The sequence below is a fragment of the Pogona vitticeps genome, chromosome 3 (assembly GCF_051106095.1).
Source record: "Pogona vitticeps strain Pit_001003342236 chromosome 3, PviZW2.1, whole genome shotgun sequence".
In the NCBI taxonomy this organism is placed as follows: Eukaryota; Metazoa; Chordata; class Lepidosauria; order Squamata; family Agamidae; genus Pogona; species Pogona vitticeps.
In genome coordinates, this window is record NC_135785.1 from 191,305,336 (window position 1) to 191,318,921 (window position 13,586).

Genomic DNA, 13,586 nt, shown 5'->3' on the forward strand with positions numbered 1-13,586 from the left:
TATTCTCTCAGAAAAGATTTTATGCTGCAGAGCAGGGGTCCCCAACCACTGGTCTGTGGCCCGGTGCGAGTCTGTGGCCTTGGTAGGACCAGGCTGCGAAGACAACTCTACCGCCCACTCCCGCACACACACACACACCTGCACGCACGACCCGCCCACCTGCAAGTGCACCCCGCCCATCCATGCATGGAGCCTTGTGAAGCTGTAAACAAGTCTGGAGAGGCCCCGCCTTCAGTCTTCATCTGATTCTGAGGTGTATCCCCATCATACAGCACATCTTGCTTTTAGTAATACCTCATTGACTGCAATGGGGGGGAAGATGTATTTATATAAAGCAGTGCTCAGCTCTTCAGAGAGCAAGGGGATTTGGGAACTAATAAATTCGATCTGTTCCCAAGCAGCCTCCACAACACTTTGTTCTGGGGCTAATGCCCTGCAAAGCTCCTGATAGACATACCAGGGAATGCTAAAGTGTAGGTCCTGCCCCACCAGTGCAGAGGCACTTAAATGCTATTTATGCCTCCCCAAGCTACCAGATCAGGATTGTTCTCTTATTCATTTTAATAAAAGGCTTATCCTTAATAAAGCCTGTATTGTATATAGATGTTAAGTGACTATCTGTATGAGTTTCTAAAAATATGAAGAAAGTCTCATTTGATTACTGCTATTCTATTTTAAAAAAAAATGACAACACTCTACCGCCAAAAGCATCACATTGACCTGGCTTCTTGTGCAGCAAATCTAATCCCTGCTAAATAATCTGAGGCATAGGTAAATAAAATGAGAAGGTGTTGTTTTCTTGACAAACTTGAGCTCCCGTTAAAAGTAATAGGCAGCAAGCGCTCTGCACTTTGATAGGGGGCTTTTTGTTTGACCTTATCATCTCTGGCATTTCTATATCCTTTCAGCTTAACTACCCATTGTCAGATTTAAGCTTGTTACTGTCATGTAGGATTTATGAGCATGGCGCCTCATGACTAAAGTATACCATTGAATATGATTGATACTTCCTTCCTGAAACTCAGCAGCATGTATTGCAATATTGTAATTTGTACCCAGTGCTTATGTAGTACAGTGATAACAAAACAAAACAAAAATTGTGGGAACCTTGCAAATATATTTCTCCTGAAAATACATCTATAATAAATTTCTAGCTGTCTGTTTACCCCTATTGTTAGTTGTTTATGGAATGTCTATATTTACAAAAGCCAGTCTCTGTTTCACTACCAAGGAAGGTTTACATTCTTAATTGCTGCAAGCTAACATGACACTTTTGTTTAAGTGCCTGCCATGTGATCTGTGGTATACATTTCAATCCTTTTCATGGATGAAGTCAAGGATTAGTTGGTTTGTTCTTTAGCAAAAGCTTTTCAAGCTGCTGAACGTTATTAGAATTCCCATTTAATGAGAATGCACAAGTAAACATATAGCCAGAGACTTCAGCTGGTACAGAATAGAACAGGAGCAAAGATCTAAAGATCTATGTTGATGATTTTAGCCATTTGTTCTAAAGATCCATGTTGATGATTTTAGCCATTTGTCAGAAATTTGCATATCCTTCAGGTTACAGAAACAAGCTTTTGAAGTTACACAGCTTTGCTGTATCAAACCAAAGTTAGAGATAGGGAGGAAACTTGTTAGATTTGCAACTCCTAGCAAAAAATAGAATACAATACAATGACATGAATCTGCATTTCAAAGCTCCCAAGGCCAACAGTGGAATGGATCATTTATTGCAGCAGAAATCTCTACATTTACAGGACTTAAAATGCATCCGATGGGGCAAAATTCATACATAAGACCACATGTATGTGAAAAAAATGCAAGCAGCAAAAATCATACATTTTTAAAATGTGCAGAAACATGATTTAGCTAGTCAGGGTACACGCATGCACGCACACACACGCGCGCGTGCACACACACACACACACACACACACACACACACACACACACAAAACCACAAATGCACATATTAGAAAAAAGTGTTTTAAAATTTATTCATTTTGACAAATGTGCACCAAAATATGCAAGTTGAAATAAGGGGGCTTCTGGGAAATTGAAAACTCAGTAAGAGCAGGACTGAGTGATTGTAATGTTCCTAACCAAGGCAGCTATCAGGCCCCTTTAAGATGGCTGAGATAGCTCAGCCAGGGGAAAAGGCTAAGGCACAAGCCTGAGGCAGCCAGGAGCCAGATAAAAAAGAGTGATGACAGGAGGCTGCTGGTCAACTGAGGAAGAGGAGGAATAAGGGGAAGGGGCCTTTTCTCCCCAACAGTTGGGAAAGGAGTTATCAGCAGTGTCCTGGGTGCAGTGCCCTTTCTCTCTCTCCCTGGCTAAGAAGGATGACCAGAACAATGGTCATCTGTTCCCCCAAATACAGGGCATAGAAGCACCAGCTATTATCCCCTTGGTGCTACTTGAAACATAAGAGAAAGAGGTACAATAACAACAAAAGAGTACATTTCAAAAAGTACAGTACTTTTGTATGAACATATAAAACCTTGTACATCCACACCCAAAACAATTTCCAGTGATGAGAAAAAAAATCATTGGCTCAGGTGGAATTGGATTGATATTAATGACTTAACTCAGACAGCATTCAGGAAGAAGAAAGGCGGGTGGGGAGATATTTTTTATTTATTTATTTATCGCCGAGACTGCTCCCCTCATATGTGATGTTGCTGCACTTAAGCTACGTTATCATATTGTCCCCTAGAAACTGCGCTTCCCGACACCAATCATAATCAAGAGCTGCCTGGAAACTGAAATTTCTCCCCATCACTAATACCAACATGCATACACACACAAGGAAAAACAGAGGATTGCAGATAAATATGGAGGGAGGAAGAGCAACCAAATACAACTTTCAAGAGAAACAACCTTTACTCAAATGGAAACCACCAAACAGACCAGTGGTTGATACCGTGGTTCATATCTATTAACAAGACTTGCACTGAAGATGAAGGCTTCAGAGCAAATAGTTCTTGCTCATGGGAACAGAAAAGCAGCCTGAAGAAAGTGTAGTGGTGATGAGCCCAGATGTTTCACATTTCTAGCTAGAGATCAGGTTTGGGGGGAAATCAGATTCCATTTCTAATACTACCAAGCAGTTGCAAATGCATATTTTTAACAAGGTCATCTTGAATGGTGATGACATTGGGAATCATTTTCTAAGGAAGGCTGTATTTTCACAAGATTGTTGTAAATTCTCAACATATGCATTTTAAAAAAAAATTAAGATATCCCCTTTAAAACTGCCTTTGACAAACACAAACTCTGATGGAATTCATTATGTCACTTTTTCTTTCCCTTGGAATTGGACTGCTAATCATGGCTGATTATGAACAAAGACATGTTGGCCTCTTCTCCCTCCCCACCCTCTGGCTGGGAAAAATGCAGAGAATTCTAAAAGGAGCCTCCCGAGAGAAGCACCTTAAAGGAACTTGGCTGAGCTAAAAAAACATGATTCTGCAGTACTAATCAAAAGCAATATATTCAGCCAGCTCCTTGGGATTTAGCCTCTTTGGTTGTGAACTGCAAGGCCTCACTTGAACAAGTCAATGAATTGCAACTGGGGCATTGCAGAATGATGCACAACTAGAAGACTAGATTTCTGCTAAGGCCAACTTTCTGCACTTAATTTATTACTGGTTAAGGGATTTGTAGATTTCTGCTGTGTGAACCCAAAGTAACAAATAGGGTGAGATAAAAAGTCGACAGCAGTATAAGCAGCAAACATTTCTTATCAGTGGTTTTAGTACTTGCCTCCCCCCTCCCTATTCCGTGGCAGCTTTGATACATATCTTTGCTACTGTTGTTCTTCTTTCCTGATAAATGATACCTCTTCCTCCCTTTGGAAACATGAGTGAAATTAAGCTTTATTATTATGTCACTTGCACAGTTAATTAAATTAATGCGACCTAGGAGGAGTGTCTAGATCAGTGGTTCTTAACCTTTGTTACTCAGGTGTTTTTGAACTGCAACTCCCAGAAACCCCAGCCAGCAGAGCTGATGGTGAAGGCTTCTGGGAGTTGCAGTCCAAAAACATCTGAGTAACAAAGGTTAAGAACCAGTGGTCTAGATGACTTACTCAGTATGCTTAGGGATATTTGGGGGGGAAACAAAATTGCCGCCTTCCTGCTTTAATTTCCCGACTTTTAAAATAAATTTAGCTCCCATACTTGGATTTACATGAATTAGTATGTGTAAACAGACAGTTTTTCCTGCCAACTCCTCTAAGAGAAGTGTCCTGTGGGGAAATAATTAGTTAGGAGATGCCATAGACCTTTGGAGTCCAATTGGCACAAGGGGAAGGTTGGCATCTGACCACACATGGCTAACATTCACCAGGCAAAATTCAACTGGGGAAGCAGGAGTCAAGTATTCCAGATTAAAAGAAAATGATGCCATGAGGCAATGCCTTTAAAATTTGAAAACAAACACGTGGCAGTTTAAAAACTATTGATTTCATGATGGCATAGGTTTCCATGGGTTAGATTGTAGGACAGACAAATCGCATAGCAATTTTATTGAACACTTTCCCTTAAAAATATTTTGAAATAACTGTTTAAGGACATTATCTGATACCTGGATTCTTACTGGCCAGAAATCCCTGGTGTCTCCCATTGCACATCAGCACCAAAACCCTCTGATGTTAAGTCATTTATCTCTGTAACACTCTTTTCCCCCCTTGGCAACGCAGTGATTAATGGGAAAGAAGTAGGTAGTTAAATATTTAGCTTTCATGTCACTACAGACACCTGTTAACAACCACACTGACTATAAAGCTCTTTGGAAATGGTGCCTTTTTTGTCATGAATTTCAAAGCCATTTCAGTAATTCAAATGTGTGAGGGATCAATTAGTTTGCATTCAGCTAAAGGGATGGTGTGTGCTAAGGATCATAAGTTTGGGCCTCTGATACAAGAATCCTACGTGTGTAACTGTTTATTGCTATTTTGCAATATTATTCAAACAGGAAACTAATATTCATTTCTTTTCCTCCAAAGTTATTTATCCACACGGTGAAACTGTAACATTTCTAGTCTGTTCAGATAATAGAAGCAGCAAGAGTCCACTTAATTGTATCCATAATTTTGAAAGCATCATACATATATGCTCTGCAGCATTTGCTAAGATGGATATGAATTGTAGATATAGTTCTCATATTTGGGAGCTAATTTAGTTGAAAACACTATTGTTCATTGTCACTCAGGGCTGAAATTACAGCAAAGACCTCATATTTCACGAAGACTCTCCTCAACAACTCAGCATGCTCAGTCAAGCTATTAATAAATAGAGAGCACTTGAGAATGCCATGGTTTCATGCTAATATAGATTTGCAGAGGTAAGGATTAGCATGGAGATTTGATTTCATGATTTAAAAATATTTATTCTGGGTACAACACCCTTCACTAAATATCAGATGGGAAAATGATTCTGCATCAAAAGTTAATTTAAAAGTATGCTTTTTATATTATATTGTCTTCACCTGCACGGAACCAACGTTTTTGTTGTTACATGCTGTGAAGTTGCTTCTGACTTCTGACGACCCTGTGAATGAGAGATCTGCAACATGTCCTGTCCTCAACAGCCCTGCTCAGCTCTTATGAACTCAAACTTGTGCCTTCCTTTAGGGAATTAATCTATCTTGTATTTGGTCTTTCTCTTTTCCTGCTGCCTTCAGCATGATATGCTCGAAGTATGACAGCCTCAGTTTCATCATTTTTGTCCCCAGAGATAATTCAGGCTTGAGTTGATCTAGGACCCATTTGCTCATCTTTCTGGTATTCCGCAGCATTCACAAAACTGTCCTCCAGCACTACCTTCAAATGAATCTATTTTTTTCCCCATCACTTTTTTTCCACTGCCCAGCTTTCACAACCGTACATGGTGTTTGGGAATACAAGTGTGGATTATCTTGGTTTTCATCTCCATGGACACATCCTTACACTTGATATTTTCTAGTTCCTTCATTGCTGCCCTTCTGAGACTCACTCTTCTGATTATTCTTCCTTTGGATTGAGGATTGAACCAATGTTAGTCATATGTTATTGGGAAACAACTATAACCACATAGAAAAGTAAGTGCAGCTAAGGCCGGCGACTGCAATGCTTAGAAACAGGGGGTGTGTGAAAGCCCTCTGAGAAATATCTCTTGTCTTACTGAAAATTTTTTTATTTCCTTCGGATATTTTGCCTGAGCACAAACCTCAACATTCACTGCTGCATATTTCACTTCAGCAAAAGCCAGCAGGAACTCTAGAAGTCATTAATGTCAGATATGAGGTCTGATGCCTACATTTACAATGTATGTGAACACATTGTTGATATAACCTTAGAAAGGTACCTGGGGAAAGTAAATCTAGCTTGATCTAAATTGTGGAAATCAGCATTCAGGGGTCTGAGGCTCAATCCATCTACTAGCAATTGTTAGAAGTATGAAGGTGAACAGTAGAATAAACATCTGCAATCATTCCTTGTGAACTAAGCAAAGACCTGCGACAACTGAGTGAACTGACAGAATAACATAAGAATTTGAATCTTTGAACTATTATGTACCCTATACAGTTGACAAACTATGTGATGCTTAGAAGAGGATTTCAGCTTACAGCCAAAGGCATTTTCTTTCTAGACACTAAAAACATGACACTTCCACCAGTTACAACTGAACTGTTCTTATTGTGTGTTTAAGTCTGTCTCTGTGCCTCTGCTAGGGATGTGGAAGGAGTTGTATATCTACAAGTATCTTGGTCATGCCTGACAGGAGAAAGGTTATCTCCCCTCTACCATAGCATAGGTGTTGAGTGTAAGTTTGTGGTGGCGAGGATAACACTGCATCAGGGAAGCTGCGACTTGACCAATAAATGTGTGCCAAATCCTGCCCTTTTACTTTCTTCAATACATGCTTTTGCTGATCATTTTGAGGCTGCATAGAAATTCTTTGCTTGAAATCAAATTATCCAGTTCAGGTTTTTGAAATGATACCATACTGAATGGATTAGTTTACAGGGTTGGGAATCTTGGAGCCCATTGATTTGGTCTAATCTGGCATGAATTTGGCCTTAACTAGTTTGGCAGGTTAGTGGGAATGAGTCAAATGAGGCGAATATGTAGACAAATTAGTCCTATTGGGTTAACTTTGACATTAGTTGGCATAGGTACGTAAATCTGCTCACAGATTACTGATGGTCAAGGCTTGTTGTTAGCACTGTGAGACCTCAGCAGGATAAGATAGAGATGCCCCCCTTGAGACCAAATCACCCACCTGAGCCTACCATTAATCAGCAGTTTCAGTTTGGGGAGGAGATGACATGGGAAGTGGTAGGGAATAGTGGCCAACTGCATATCCGTCCTCTGCAGATGAACATGGCTCACCTGTTGCCAAGAGCATGCTGGATGCTTGCTCTGTTTTCAGGAATTCACATTTTGTTGGCGTGGGGCCAACTCCAAAGGCTTGATGTGGCATATTGCCTCTCCAGAAGCTTGGAGTCAGATTTGGATAATGAAGCTTCCAAGAGTACTTTGTTAGGGAAAACAAACCTTGGAGCCCAAGATAACAAGATAACGAGTCTCTTAACTGGTATCTTCAAATCCTTTCCTTAATAAGCAGAGTAAAGGAAAAATACAGAGAGAGTTCTGATAAGACTTATAACATAATATGTTAATTAGACTTGATATATTAACATTGGTCAGACATATATACATAGTAATATATACATTGGGAGAGATAACATTCACATTCAAGTAATGACCATCAGACTCACAACTGAGTGGCGAAGTGCTGTTCTCACACTCTTGCTTAAATAGTGAGAGCAGCCTCTCGCTGCAGACATGGCAGCTGAACATGGCCGACAAGCATTACCTAAGCTTGTCCCATCTGTATGCTATCAGTCATCCATTACTTGATGTTACAGGCATGACTTTACATTCTCACTACAATATTAAATTTAACCCCTTGCTCACTTAAAGGAACAAATCCTGACACATTTGGTCCTTCTGCAGATGCTTTCAAGCATGAATGTATGTGATCCTGGTGAATTGTAACTCCTGCCATCTCATTGCCATATTTCCATGCTCTGCTCAAATAAGTGTAATTTTTCAGGAGGCAACAGGGTAAAGTAGCTAACATGGAGAGAAAACTCCCAGAAACATATATTCTTTTTTTTTTTTTGTGAGAGGTCATTAATACTGAGTTAGTACTAAATTGAGGAAGAGGAAGTTTTTCCAGCACTACATAGTTCATCTTGTTTTTATGTTTTTATACAACATTTGCCATGTGAAAATCCACCTTTCTGTTGTGATTACATCTGGCTAACCAATTCTCAGCCTGGGCTATGTTCTCTCTTTTTCTTTCTCACTTCTGAACTACCAAGTACTGTATGGGTCTGTTGTTTTTTGTTTGTTTTTGTTAATGCACTCTAAAGCTTCTAATAATCTACTAGCATGCCCAGTAAGGAGCCAGGTGTCAATATAATTGTACCAAAACACATTTTATTTCTTTTATAGATAGTTCTCCTTACAAGTAAGTGAGTTCTGTTTTTAATAAAGTCCAGTAAGTAATATACCTAACAAATGAAACTATGTGGTAGTTCCAATGAGTTTTCAACTTCAAAGCTGTATTCTACATATACCCCACTTGCTGTTATACCCAGACTAGCATAAGTGCATTGATCTGTAGAACCTAAGTACTTTTATAGGACTATCAGGAAACTAACAATACCTAACACTGCCAGAAAAACCTTTCCTGATGCTATTAACATCTGGTCAATATTCATTCATAAAAATGAGCTTGTAATTATCACATTATGGCATGAGAACAGATTTCCTGGTTTATAAAGGATGTTTAAAATGCTGTTTTAGAAGAAGTTATTGGCATCCCCACAACCATAAATAACAATAAATTCCACATAGCTATATACCATATTCCTCAGTTATGCAATATGATTGTCCTGAAGCATCTTCCTTTTTGTAAATCCTTTTGGTGTGCTCAGTACAGGAAAATAAATGAAAAATTAATTTAAAATCCACAAAGCTGAATGCAATATTAATGCTCCTACTCCTGTTATGAAAAATGAAACTAGTTTGGAAATCTTGATTCATTCTGTTTCTTCTTTGCAAAAAAAGTCTGGAGAAACTGAATATTCTTAAGGAAGGCAAGTTTTCCAATTTTTTTTACTATAGTTCTGCAACCCTTCTGACTTGAGTGTTCATATGGTGTGTATTTGTGGGACACAGAAACTCTAGCTGAGCTACTTTTAAGTACCAATCACCAAGAGTGAAATGTGGGACATACTGTAAATATTGTAATCATGGCTGGGCAAATGCAGTTAACATTGAGTGTTTTGATTATCTGAAGGTCGTGATTAGTTAGTTATGGAGACTTAGCATCCAAGGCCATGAGGTGGGTCCACCCATCTATGCTGGAGAGCAGGAAAAGCAGGAAGGTAGAAAGCTGCTAAATTTGATGTTTACTATTATAGTCCATAATGTGACTGTGCTGGGACATCACCAAATGGATAGCTTGCAGTCATCCACCACAGGAGGATGGCTATGTGCGTGTCTGCTTTGAGGGTGGACAATATTCTGTTTTCAGAGCTTCAGTCCTCTTTTTAAACATATCCTCTGTTTACATTATTCACATTTGATTTGTTGTTGTTTAGTTATTTAGTCGTGTCCGATGCTTCGTGACCCCACAGACCAGAGCATGTCAGGCCCTCCTGTCTTCCATTGCCTCCCAGAATTGGGTCAAATTCATGTTGGTATCTTCAGTGACCTTGTCCAAACATCTCATCCTCTGTCTTCCCCCTCTCCTCCTGCCTTCATTCTTTTCTAACATCAGGGTTTTTTCCAGGGAGTCTTTGATTTAGAGATATGATTTAGAGATACACAAATATGAGGAAATAGATAAGGAACTTTGAAGCCTCTCCACAATTAATATCAAGACAGCCAATTCAACAGGCCCAAAAGCCACCTACCTTCCACATAAGATTGAGATCCATTGTAATTTTGTTAAAATTATAACCCTGATCAAAGACTTCGTTCTTCAAGTCAGGGTGGATGTGACTTTTTCTCATTGTGTGCAAGTCATGCCTACTCTGAAATAAAAAAAATTGAAGTATTTAATCAGCTGCAATTTGCTGCTGCTGATGGTGTGATTCCCTTTTTTGCAAGCAGAAATGCCCCAGAGGATTTTGACCACTCTAGAAAAAACTCAGATAGTATTTCCTTATTTGTTATGCAATGGGTGACCTTATTTTAGGCTGTTCTCATTCCTTGAGAAGCCGGTGGGTGAGCAGGGATTTTTAAAAAGCAGAATGTTTATGGGAGAAAAACATCAGTTTAATTGTTGTGGTAAATATTAATCACATTAATATTACTAGAGGAGGGACAACTGAATTTCTATCTACAAGCAAATGGTAATAGCTGGGCATGTGCTTTGTTCATCATCTACATGTCTGGAATAATCCTATGTAGCCTCAGCAGAATATTATTAATATAATCCAAACTTCAGGTGAAGGCCAATACCTAGAAGAATGAAGAGAACTAGTTTGAAATTTATTTGTATGTCTTTTTTAATGCAGAAGATGACATGTGCTGGTCAACTGTGTTTATTAAGTTATAGAAGAGTTCTTACCTGGCAGCATATAGATCAGTGCTCTGGGAACTTTCAGTGATGAAATAATTTATTAGCACTATAGCTGAGCTTGTAATAGGGAATTAATTAATATCAGATAAGGAAAACTTGTGCTGTCAGCTCAGAAACTGTTTGCTTGAACTGTAACCCACTGCATGAGTCTGTAACCTGTGCTCACTTGGGAGTGACAATGGCAAAACACTCTTTGAGCATCTCAGATGTCTCAGAATTCCTGTTAGAGTTGCTATAAGAAGTGACTTGATGGCACATAACAAGCCTTGTCAGGTAAAAGGCAGCCAATCCATCCGTCCGTCCGTCCGTCCGTCCGTCCATCCATCCATCCATCAGGTTGGTCTGCCATCCATTCTTTCAATAGGTAGGGAAACATATTTTGTTACCACAGGACCAAGGTTCCCTCTAAGTTGGGTGCATGCACGCATGCGAGCACCTCTGTCTCCCTCCGTGCAGCTGTCTTCCTCCTCTGCACAGTGGTCATCTAAGATTTCAGTCACGATGGAACTCTGTGCGTGGGGGGGGCGTCACGCATGCACGCAGGGGCAAAGAGATGGAGGCCCTCCCTGCGGAGCTGAAAGTTAGAGGGTACATTGCACAGGACAATTCATCTTTCTATGAAAGTGGTGGAATATTTGCTCCATCTCTCAAAGGACAAGCAAATTTGAATAACCTCAGAGAGCGAGAGAGGGGAGAGGTTTACCTTAAATATGAGATGTCCAATGTGGGAAACCATCTTCCCCAAATGAAGCCCTTTGGGATGTCTCAGTGGCATTTCCTTCCCAGATCACAACATCAATGTTGCTGGATAAATGAAGACTGCCAAGCTAGAGCTCTTGAAGCAGAGCAAAGTTTTCTTTCGTATCTTGGTTGTTGTTTTTTTAACCCTTTGACATTCTCAGCTTGAAGGTCTGATCACCTATGTCTGAAAGCTGTTAGACTTTGTGTGCCATAAAGATGAACCCTATCTTTTCACCCCACCCTGCAAAATAAATGAAAAGGTTTGGGTTGAATGAATTAGTCAAATGCTACTTTAATAACAGAAATTATGCAGTGACTATTTAATTTCTTCAGGGTCAGCACCGACAACAAAAGTTGTGTCACATGCCAAACTCACTTCCATAATTCTAGACAGCAAATGTTTTGCACATATGTAGTCCCATATGCTTCTTTGTGTTGGCAAATGGATGTGAGTTCAAAAGCCAAACCTCTCTAGAAACATGTTTTATTAATAAAATACAAGCAATTAAAGAATTTAAGAGGGCCAATTATTTCTGGGTCATATTTACGTGCTAATCTGATTGCTTCTTTTATAAATTTTCATGCAATCTTGCTAAATTGCCTTGTTGTCTGTGCTATGATTTATAAGGGAGTCTTAGCATGTGTCTGCCCCTTCTCCACAATAAGGGCCATAGAATTTACTAGCTGTCATTGACCAAGCATCAACTTTAACTGAAATTCCTCTATTTTACAAAGAAACAGAAAATAAATCTTTACAATAGCTATCCAAAGTGCTAAACCCTCTGGTTTAAATAAGCTCCACATCTTGGGTTGTGGCTTCTTTAAAGTTAAGACTAAAATCACCACCCTCATGAAACCAGAGATGCCATTTTCCAGTGTCCTGTCACCATGGGAGATTTTTCTTCCTCATCTATTCCTGATCATGCAAGTAGGTGGTCTAGATAAGTAACAGTCTAAATACCAAAGTGTAACTTTGGGACACTGTCTATAATTCCTGTTTGCTGTAAGCTGCGGCATGCAAAAGCTAGATGGACTAAATGTTTTCATCCATGTTTAGCAATAAATAGTACCATCAGTGTACACAGGGAACTCCAAGATTTTATATAAAAGCACCTGGAAAGTTGCAAGATCCAGTGGAAGTCAAATAATATTAAACAAAAGTGCTTTTTCAAATGTCAGCTGTTTTGGGTGTCTTCCCTTAGTAAAATATGGATGGGAGGATGATTGTACTTACTCAAGCCTTTCTGGCAGTTACCTGAGGCAAGCCGTGTGAAGAAATTTCACCGAAGTCTATTTATAGCTAAGTCAGATTGTCAATAATTCTCACCTCTCAGGGTGAAAGAAATTACCACCAGAGTCACCAAGTGTTTCCACCCATCCCTTACATACATTATGAAATTTGTACAGAAGTTTTCTAGCACCTTTTCCCTTTGTGAAGATAAATGCACACACACACCTATCAGCCAAGAGCTGACTATAAACAGCATACAGAACACTTTCACACAGACACATGCAATGCTTACTTTTCATAATCCATGCAAAGGGCAGTTGCTACCAAAGTTTTATATTTTGCACATTTCCAGAAATGTGCAAAAATCTGTTTCCCAAATGTCCACATTCTCTCACGGGCTGACATTTTAAAAAGATATTTTCACCTCACAACAAAGGTTATTTCCAGTTTTGTGCAGGACAGTATACCAGGGCATGATTCACATTCCTATGTGAGGAATAGGATATATATCAAATTTGGAAAAGATGTTTAATTCTTAGTGGCTAGTGCACATCTTGAGATGCCATTAGGAGTACAAACTAGCACTGGAGAATTTTTCCTTCTCTGCTAAATAGTAGAATTATCTCTGTTTTCTTGCATCTCCAATTGCACATCCACAGTGCATAGGATAATGACCTGAAGGATGCTCAGATCAATGCTGCAATGGCTATCTCAATAGCGTGATTTATGGCAGACACACTTCCTGGAAATGTCATGTTATCTCTTGGAACTGAACTATCAACTGCCTTAGCAGGTCTGTCTGCTGCTCTTGAAAAGTCCCCACAACAGAGGATTCAGGCTCCCCGATATGCCTCTTGGTAATATGAGGCTGGATCATGGCACTGTTAACTGTCAAAATATATTTTCATTAAGTTAGACACCACACATCCTTGGCAGGTTGGTCCACTGTACAGATAATGGGCAGTC

At 39.5% G+C, this 13,586-nt stretch overlaps 1 protein-coding gene across 5 annotated transcripts in view; it reads left to right on the plus strand.

The window, feature by feature from the left end:
* The window catches only part of IL1RAPL1 (interleukin 1 receptor accessory protein like 1), a 944,419-nt gene that overhangs the window by 719,426 nt on the left and 211,407 nt on the right, over positions 1–13,586 (plus strand). The window lies entirely within an intron of this gene.